Below are 10,505 nucleotides of genomic sequence, written 5' to 3'. Positions count from 1 at the left end.
TTTTACTCTCTTAATTTTTGGTAAGATATTTGAACATGCATTTGTTTCAAGAAAACTAGGAGGGCCGTTGTGTTTTGAATGTATGAATTTTATGACTGTTTTGAAAGAAAAAGGGGACCTTCCCCCCCCCCCCCCCCGAAGATAACTTCTGTTGTTATCTTTGAGGTTTAAAGAAGTAAATTCATATTGTGGAAAATAGCAGTTCTTACTTGCTGTGTGGACATACTTGTTTGAATGAATTCCTGCATGGTTCTCGTCAGAACTGGTCAGATCATGGCACTATCAGAATGATGGTAGCAGAGGAAGTTGACTGCCAATGACCAGATATCAACTTTCTCCAGCTGACAGCTGAAAGAAGAACTACCAGGTAGAAAGACATGCTCAACTAACTTGAAATGGAGATCTGATGTGCCAGACAAGATTTTAAAAACTGGACACTGAATGGGGATGAAAAATCTGGAATATGGAGAAGCAAATAATGCTGCTAACATACAAGGTTTGTTTTTCTACCGTAAATTATAGCTCCTAAAAGTTTCTGGCTGAATAACAATTGCTAGTGAGTTCTGGAAAGATGTCCGGTAATTCTGCAAATGCCATTTATCGATTACTTGCCTGGGAGGCATATCTTTTTTTTAGTTCTACTCAGTGATAACTTACTTGCTGGGATGGATGTATTTTTGATTTTTTAAATCTATGTCTTGTACAGCTCTCACCATATACAGCAGTAGCATTGCAACCACAGTCTGTCTCAGAGAAAGGGGTTGAAGGTAGGACTGGTACCCTAGAGGTAAGACAGTCAGCCCTCTCAGAACAATTATCTCAAATATTAGCTTCTTCAGCCCTTGAGGTCTGCAAAGAATTCCAACTCTCTACCAAGGGAATATTCTTGGAGAGTTATACAGCATACCAACCAAATATTTTGTTTATGTACAGAAAATTGGTAAATGACTTTAGTGAAAGAAAAATTATGTGACTTTGGAGTTCACCACATCAGACCATAGAGACATTTTCATGTAAGACAGAGGCCGCAGGAACCGCTATGTAGAGCTTAAAGGACATGAGCTATGCCCTACAAAGGTAGAACTCATGTCACCAGGCTACTCAGGGAGCCTGTAATGTGCTCACAAATGGCTGTATTTGTGGGGCTAGTGAAAATCTTCTACACACTGACAAGATGCTGAAGATGACCAGAATTTATTCAGTATCACAGAAGCCCAGAATTTCCTATGTCAGCTGACATGATACCTTTCAGATCCTGGTCTGGGTCACTTTGAGTGAAGTGGCAGAATGTCCTAATCCCATTTGCTATTGACTAAGCATCAGGGCAGCCAGATGCCCTCCATCAGCTGCTCCTGAGACACACTGAAGAATGCGAATGCCACATCTGTGGGTGCAGGCACTTCATAAGGTCCCCTCTCATTGACAGGGTGGAGATACAGACGCTGTGTATGACAGCATGTCAGAGCTTTTCTGGTCTAAACAGGCACAAGCCTTGCCACCTGACCAGACAAAAATCCATCTGTTGTTCAAGCAAGCAAAAGGTGCTCAGTATTTAACGATGGAAAGATAGCAGAAATCCTTACACAAACAGTGTATGTTATACCTTTGTGAGCCTTCCAAAAGGTCACCCCACCATCTCCAATGATAGCCTTTGTTCGTGATTTTCTGTAGACTGCCTGTTATCCAGGTGTGGCTCCATCCAATTTTCAAACCCTTTCTAGAGCTATAGTCATCGTCAGTGGTGTACGTCTGCATCTGAGGGGAGGGGGCAGCCAAAGAGCGAAAGTGCCGAAGGAAAAGGTTTGCAGCAGTCTAATATCCTCAGGACAATCTCTGGGGAACTGGATAAATTAAAAACATTTCCCAGCCAGCACTCACCTGAGGGGCTGTCCATGCCTGCCCCACTCCAGCTGCTCATCATGCTCTATTTTTGCAAGCAGCCAGCAACCTCAAAACACATTTCTCTGTGGAGGTCTGTTGAAAGGACTCATCCTTTCCAGTGTGGTGGCGTGTTGTTTATTTATGGTGCTGCTGCTGCAGCAGGCATGGGGCCTCTGCAAAAGCACACTCGGCTCTGTAAGATAATAAAATAGCCAGAAGGCTTTCTGCGTGTTCATGTCACAAAAGGCTCTTCAGAGAGAAACAGTTTAGTGTCTGAAGAATGAAGTGCTATTTCAGAATCTGGAGGCTTCAGGTTTTTTTAACTCTACAATTGAATGATTTGTCCATATTTTTTTTTATGTAATAGAAAGAGCAGCACAATATGCCTCTTTCCTTGCTTAAAGACCATTTGAAATTTTTAGTACTTAAACTGGAAAGATTGCATGGAGCTCATTGCCACACTGACATGAACACAGAAATATTTTTTTTACTTAGCTGGGGATTGAAAGGGACGATGGAAAATATTTTCAAAAGGAGTGTGAGAAGGAGGATGAACTGGGGGGCTGATAGTCAAGATCTAACTTAAGGGTGGGCTGCAGTTTCAGACACCAGATTAACATGCCTCCTACTCGACTACTTCAGTTTAAAGGTCTTTATGATTTTATTCCTAAATCTGAGAAATTAATTTTAAATACTGCTCTTTTTTAAAACAAATTACTTTTGTCCAAACCTCATTAGACTTTCTTTTGTAGCGAACAGCTGAGATTGCTAATTTTAACAAAAAAGAGATGTAAATATTTGTATTGTGATATTGCAAAATATTTTTATTAAGATATTTTGGAGTAACTGTGGACCAGCCAATATCATGAAGTCAGCTGAACATAGGGTTTACCCCCCAAGAATCATAGAGAAAGCAAATCAAATGTGAAACAGACAGTAGAGAATTTCCCACAGAACAGAAATTATGCATTTTTAGGGTTAAGTTTTATTTTGAATGAAGTGAAAGCACAATCAAAAAACCCTTTTGTGTAACAAAGCTTCTTCTTGAAGATGTATTTAAAAGCATTGACCCTTTACTGAAATATAACACAGAAGTTGAAACAGTACTCAGTTTCAAACAAGACGTAAATCACTTGTAGGCAAAATTGTATTTATAGAGGCAGATCCTTATAAAAGACCATGATATAATGAAACATTATTTTTCAACATTAACATTTCCTATAAATTTTATCTCTTAGTATTAATAGTTGTTAATTACTAATTATTGGTATTTACTGATGACAGTAAAATAATTTCCAGGTTGAATGCTCATTTCACTATTTGCTGAATATAGGATTGTTTTCTGTGTCAATGCTGGTTACTGGAACTCATCCATTCTGCACAGACTCCCACATTTCCAGCTCCTAAATCAATTCACACGGCAAGTCAGAGAGGCTCTAGTACATTTTGCTAAATAGGGTGATCAGCGCTGCTTTTCAGTGTCCTGGTTTTAAGGCTTCTTGTACACTGTGAACAAAACACTTTTGTTTCATTTACAGAGAATGCTAAAAAAGAGTATATATGGAAGCATATGTTTTGCAATAATGGCGCTAAGGTACAAAAGTATAAGTTGTTACAATTATACTCCAGAATGAGGGTTTACCTCATTACCACACCAACTTCTTAGCTTATAAGGTACAGTATTGAGCCTCTGCACCCTGTGTCATTGGTAGCAAACCTTAGAGAAGAGTAGGTCTTTTCACCTCCAGCTTTCCACACTCATTCAATGCAGATGCCTAGAGGAGTTCTACCCTCTCAAGGTGCATGTTGCGTGACAAGGGGGCAAAGCGGTTTTGGCAGAAGATAAATCCCCTTGCATTCTAACACTCCTCACTGAGGTGGGAGGCTAGGTGCGGCTAGGTTTAAATTCTGAGTGATGCCCAATTCAGCACTATCAGTCCAATCACGTTTAATATGTATTAAACTATTACGATTTGGATACACTAATAGTGGACTGCACCTTCAGTCTAGTTGCGCTCATGAACTAGCACGGCCACTCTCGAGTTTTGGTTGTGTTCAGTGAGAAACTGAAATGACTAGCTACTTACACAGTGCAGTTTATTTAAACAGATACATAGGTTCTTAGGATTGCCAGTGATAAATACACTGTCTGCAAAGCATGTGCACATAAAGATATTGTTAAATATACAAAACACATGACAAAGTTATAAATAGTACAGCCTGGCTATAAATGTAGGATAGAGATTCCCCGAGGAAACACTCGGTATAATCTAAGTCTTACCCAAAGGCGTCCCTATGGGGGGGAAGAAAGGCTCAGCCCATCGACTGGTCCTGGAAGTCAGTGATGGAGTTCTCCTGACTTGTTCGCGATGGTGTCTTCCCCGATATCCCCCCTCTCTCGGGCTATTCTTATACTATTTTTTTATCTTCAAAGTGGAGTTTGAGTGACTTTAGTCATTAGTACTTTTATTATGATTGGTGTACTCAAGGAGGAGTGGTTGCACCTTGGGGGTGGGTAGCCTCCGGGATGGAGATGTGTTTTGGTACATTGTAATGAGCAAAGTTCGCACAAAGGACAGCATTTCATCAACATTTGACGAAATGTTGGCTCGGGTAGCGAGTAGGGCCGCTTATCTTTTTCATAGTAAGCAAGTAGGCAGCTTGTCTGTTCCATAGCACCATCTTGTTCCCATATCTGCTATTCGTCACAAGGGAAGGCCGCGGAACAATCGTGTTCCGTTCCATCCCTCGTGTAGCTTTGCAAACAACCTTGTACAGGGAATCGCAGATGTTGCGTTCTTCGTGCGCCAGCTGCGGCTGTATTCTACCTCAGAAGCCTCTTGATTTTATGATTTTCCTTAATGTGTGAACAATGCTGTACTTTTGTATTCTTGGCCAGTTTAGTAATTATTCTGCAGTACATTAACCTCTTCTTTCTTTTCTCTTTCTGTTTACGTGACCCAAATTTGTTATGATTTGATGCCAGGGCATCACATGGTTTGGTGAGGTATTATGTTACTTCTCTCTCTTCTTTGAATATTAACATTACTCTTTGATACCTCAACGAGTTAATTGCTGGCTGCAGACTGCTTTCTACTGATTTGTGTCTGCCTAGTGTGCAGGTTTATGACTTGCATGCGAGGAACAATATTCATGTACTATCTATCTCATCAAAAAATGTATGCTTTTTCTCTTGATGCATACTTTGCTTGTATTTTTAGTCATAATGTATGTGAGACATTTTTATTTCAATTATTTTCAAAAGGATTTTTTTCAAGAGATATTTCAGTTTATTCCATTTACGATTATAATTTCGAAGACGAAGTGTTATTTGTGAAGTCAATGACCATGTGTTTGATCAGTTTCTTTATTTTGTGTATTAAATTAAGGACTCAATTTTGACTAGGCTTCCTGGTGAAACTACCACAATAGCTATAAAGGCATAAGTCACTTCTGCTTTTCCAGAATAAGCTACTATTGTTAATAAGCCTCCAAATTATAAAACCATCAAATAATGTAGAATAAGAAAAGACTAAGAGAAAAATTATATTTCTATGTTAAAAACTTTATTATTACTATTCCAAATAATGTACTGGAGGGAAAAAGACAGTTATTTTTGAATGTAGCACTAAGAAAAAAATACTGTATTGCTAACGCAGGTGAATGAAGTTCAGTGCTATACGGGTAATGATTGTCCAAGTCTCTGCAGCTTCCTCTCAACTGTGTTTATGTCACCTCAGGCTGTGAATTTTTAGCTTTGAATATTTTATTCACTGCCACACCTATTCATCTTATGCGGTACCTGGGGCAACCATGAGACAGGACTGGTAAAATTATTTCCAGTGAGTAATACTGGATATGAATTTTCTCTGCTTTCTGAATCAGTCTTGCCTTCCTTTATGGAAAAAGTCTTTAAATGGTAACACAATGCGCATTTGAGGCACACTGTTTCTCCTCTGTTTCTGTTATACACTGTATAGGCTTTATATATAAACAATGCAACAGGTTATTATATTATCTTATATTCTACAAAATCCTATTTTACTTCATCATTGACATATCTGCTTTATCACTTCCATTATACAAAAACTTTTCCACAGGGCAATATTGTAGCCTACTCCTATGCATTCACAAAAATGTGGAAAAATAATTTCCCAAAGAAGTTTCTTACTGTACAGTGCGTCACCTAAGGCATATGAAAATGTTTTTGTTCCCTGAAGTGCACCATTAAAAATTTTAATGAATAGAAGTACAAACCACTTTTAGAACTATAATGATTAATATATAATCAAGAGAAATGACATCATGTAAAAGAAATATTTTTGAACAGAGTTTTTAGGTCTAAAAGTTTCTGGCTATGTAAGTATTTAGAAGTTTTAGATTATTTGAGATGCACAGAATGGCTGTCTTTGGAATGTCAGTGAACTGAGTTTATGTTGTATCAAAGGGTTTCTATGTGTCATATTTTTTAGATTGCTTTTTCAGTTCTATCTACAATGTTAACAAATTTGCTAGTCTCCTTTATCCGGGAAGAGGAGCAATGACTCATTTTACTAAAAGCATAAAAGCATCAGAGAGGCATTAGATAAAAAACTCTGCAAGGACAAGGAGGAAGTCACCATCCATGTCAGAGGTCTAATGGAGAGGCATGCTCCTCCCTAGCCATTTGCATCATGGAAATATTTTATCCATAAATATAATATTTTAACTCAAGCCACTGGTAGCCGAACTACCACAAAAAATACCTGAAATGACACAAGATGCAATCTCCATGGTTTGTCTGTGAATGCCAGGGCTGCCTGGCAATTGCAGACAGGCTTGAAAGGAAAAGGCATTGCAGGCTTAAGCTGAAGCACAATGGTTTTCTAATATTGATTTAGAAGATACGTTGTACATCATAAATTGTACCCCATTCCTGTCACTGCTCAGAAACACTATGAAATCCCAATCATTTTATTTAATTAAATACATTAATTATTGTATTTGAAGTCTTTGAGACCAATTCCCAGAGAGGAGGAGCTGGTCAGCTTGCTGCAAGGCAAAGAGAGTTTAAGGAGACAACTGCAAAATTGTGAATATAGCAGACTATTAGGGAAAGTTGTCTGGATTTCAGGGTAACCAGAGACACTATAAAATATTTTCTATACAAGCATTACCAAAACTGTAGAAATATGAAGGAACTCTAGCCTCTCCAGGTAACTGAATTGTTTACTGATTCTTTGAATAAAGAAACTTTACCAATGTTTGACTCATGCTCTGAGATATTAAAATCTAGACTTTTAAAGCTAACTTTGAAGAATTCCTGGAATTGACCCTTGTTTTGTTTATTTTAAAAGCTATGCAAAGTGTTCTGATTATTTTCATCTCAGATTTATTGCAACAAGATATAAAGTAAAGAAAATATAGGAATAGAGGTTTTATACAGATTTTACATCCTTTGTTTGTAAAACTGTCACCAATTGAACAAAATTTAATCTAGCAAGCCAAATCTGTTTATACCACAGACTAACTTCTTCATATATTTCACTGCTGCAGAAATCAATAGTCTGTGGCTGCGAAAGCAAAAGAGAAGCTCTGTTAATTCATTAGTGGATCTAGGCAACACGCTTATAATGTGGTCAGTCTATATTAACGCTCCCTGGCTGATGAATCAGAAAGAATAGTCTCTGTAGTACACAAGATCATAGTTGGCAGAGAAAGAGATATTTTGATTTTGGCATAAATATCTTAATCGCATCTCTAACAGAGTCTGTGTCTGAAAGAAGTAGGAGCTGAAGAAGTCAAAAAGAATGCTTCTCCACTCTTTAAAACTCATCTTACCAGGTACAGCTTTTCTTCTTGATAGAGCAGTAAGAACAATTTTGGTGGTTTAATGTACATTTAACATGCAATGAAACGTGGGGAAGCTCCTTCGCAGTTGTCCTCTTTCCCTGCACCTTTCCCAAATCTGCAAGTGAAAATTGCATATGTAATATATTCATTTCCTGCTGTTTGCTGTTGGTATTTTTGCTATTGTAAGCAACTATACTGAACAGTGCCTTTTTCCTGAAGTGCCTGCTCTGGGAAATTATACATTATGATTCATCTGATAATTCCCAGGTTGGCAGTCAGCATGGAAAGCAATGCATCCTCAGTATAATGATAATTGGTCTATACTTCTGGTCAGCAGGTGTAATTTTTTTTGCTACAAATCTATAAGCAGGCAATGGGGTTCCTTATTTTCAGTTTCAAAGACTCAAAGCTAAAAAAAGATCTTAAAATCAGTTATGATTTTAAAATAGGAATGTTGCCCAAATGAAATGTGAAGAAATTATGTATACAATATATAATTCAATATGGACCTTTATTTTAAGTAGCTGTAAGTGGTACCTCTTAGAGTACTTCAGGTGACATGCATATTCTGAAGCAAAAGTCAAATCCCTGGTCAAAAAACTCTCTGGCTAGAAGTTTTATTTCTTTACAGTAGGCTGTCATCACAATCTCACTCATTTTCTAAATACCACTGTGGTGAAATTTTGGCTTCTTAAATCCTCCTGAGGGGCATATCAACCTGGCTGCTGTGATGGGTATGACTACGACAGCATGTAGCCATATCCAGGCACATTTCTCTCAAGTATTGTTTTGACACTGCTATTTAGTCTGCTCTGCATTCATGTAAAACTCAGAATCAGTATTTGGCCTATTGATTCAAGCCCAGTAAGGTGAACAAATGACATACGATCACATAACTGACTACAGCAATGTTGTCTGCCTTCTAAAACATAGAGTTGCATTCCTTTGAGATGTGAACAGTTCCAGACATAAAAAATTCTTAGATATTACATATATAAGTGCAAAATCAGAAGCTTGTGGGATTTTTTTTTCACCTTTAATAAAGCCGTGAAATGTTGTTAAGTCTATCAACATTTATTTGATTACATATAGAATCATAAAATCATAGAATCATAGGGTTGGAAGGGACATCTGGAGATCATCTAGTCCAACCCCCCTGCCAGAGCAGGGTCACCTAGAGCAGGTTGCACAAGGACGCATCCAGGCAGGTTTTGATATTCATATACTATGAATACTTCGTAGATTTTGCTCTTTTGATGACAAAATATCTAGCACCACTTGTTGACTAACTCTACACAGGTATATATGGCTTTATCACATATAATTACTCTTAAATTACAAAAATTTTGATCTGGAAAAAGGGAAACCCTTACTTGTGCAAGATACAATGAGATCTAATGGCTGCTGTTTGTAGACTTATTGCTTTGTCATGGATTTGTATTGCTCTTCTGTTGGAAACTACTATTGCCTTCTCATTTTAAGTTGAGCTAAATTTTTCCCTGTTCAATTCATGCCTAGTTGCACGACAGTTGTTTTGGCACTGTGTACAATGTGGTTCAGAAATGGAAATACATTGTGGCAAGGGAACCTCTCAAACTAGCAAATTATTCTAACAAAACAAGATATTAAGTAAGCATATATCAGATCCCAGACTATCTCATCCATCCTCAATGGTGTGGTGCACTGTTCTTTGGAGAATTTACCACCCATGGCTGGAGTGCCTATGGGTCTTTCCATTTCTGTTGTATTGCAGCCCAGTGTTTGTATTGGAATAACAGTTTATTGTGTCATTATAAGTTCTGATGGTACAGTTCTCTAATACTTTAATTTCTATTTCTATGCCACTGACTTTGGTATCTTATACTGAGTGAATCAATGTTATTTCCAATATTAACAGAACATTAAAAATATGGAAATAAGAAAAAACAGCATGATAACTTTTTTTTTTTAATAAGGGAATTTCTCTGGTTACTCAGAGGAAAGGATTTGTAAAGATATAGTTTTGTACTTCTCTAATTCTACTTGCTATCTTGCAGAGAAGAATTTGGTCAAAAATAGTTTAGAATAATCCATCCAGTTTATTTTTATTAAGATCATATTTAACTCTAAGCATAATGAGTAGCTATGCCTGGTTTATCATTAAAGAAATGCCATTTATTCTGTGGCAATCCAAGAATGACTGTCAGAACAGTTTGATATTCAAGTGGTTTTTGTTAAAGAAAATAAGTAAATGCATATGTGTCTATGGCAGTAGGTATAAAACTTGAGGATGAAGAGAAAGAGTATAAGCAGCAACTTAAGAGCAATTTAAGAATTTGTCAAGATGCATAAATTCACAGCCTTGAGCAGTATTTTAGCAGTCAAAATCCAATTCTTCAACAATTAAAACATTACTTGGCAGATAATTTCACAAAATAATTGTTGCAAACTAAAACCTTAGTCATTTTGTTCATATATTGGTTGTTAAACTTACAGAAAAGAATGTTTAAACATATTTAGCCTCAGAATTAAATGGTCTAGCGATAAGGAAGCAGCCTCAGAGCAATGTGTATGTCTGTATACATACATTTAATTACTTGCAGTTATGTATCATTCGCAAAAGAGAATATCTAGAATGACAGATTTGATATGCAAATGCTTTCAAATGGACTGGCGTGCAAAAGTTTTCAAAAAGACTGTATTATGCCTTCATTTTAAATTAGTTGTTCTACAAGCCCTCTCCTCAAGCACAGTCCTTTGAAATTCTCAGTAAACAAGGATGCACCTGACAAAAAGATGTGGCTAGAGGTGTA

The sequence above is a fragment of the Chroicocephalus ridibundus genome, chromosome 2, assembly GCF_963924245.1.
Source record: "Chroicocephalus ridibundus chromosome 2, bChrRid1.1, whole genome shotgun sequence".
Lineage (NCBI taxonomy): Eukaryota > Metazoa > Chordata > Aves > Charadriiformes > Laridae > Chroicocephalus > Chroicocephalus ridibundus.
The sequence above is the reverse complement of the archived record's forward strand: the minus strand, read 5'-3'. Positions refer to the sequence as shown.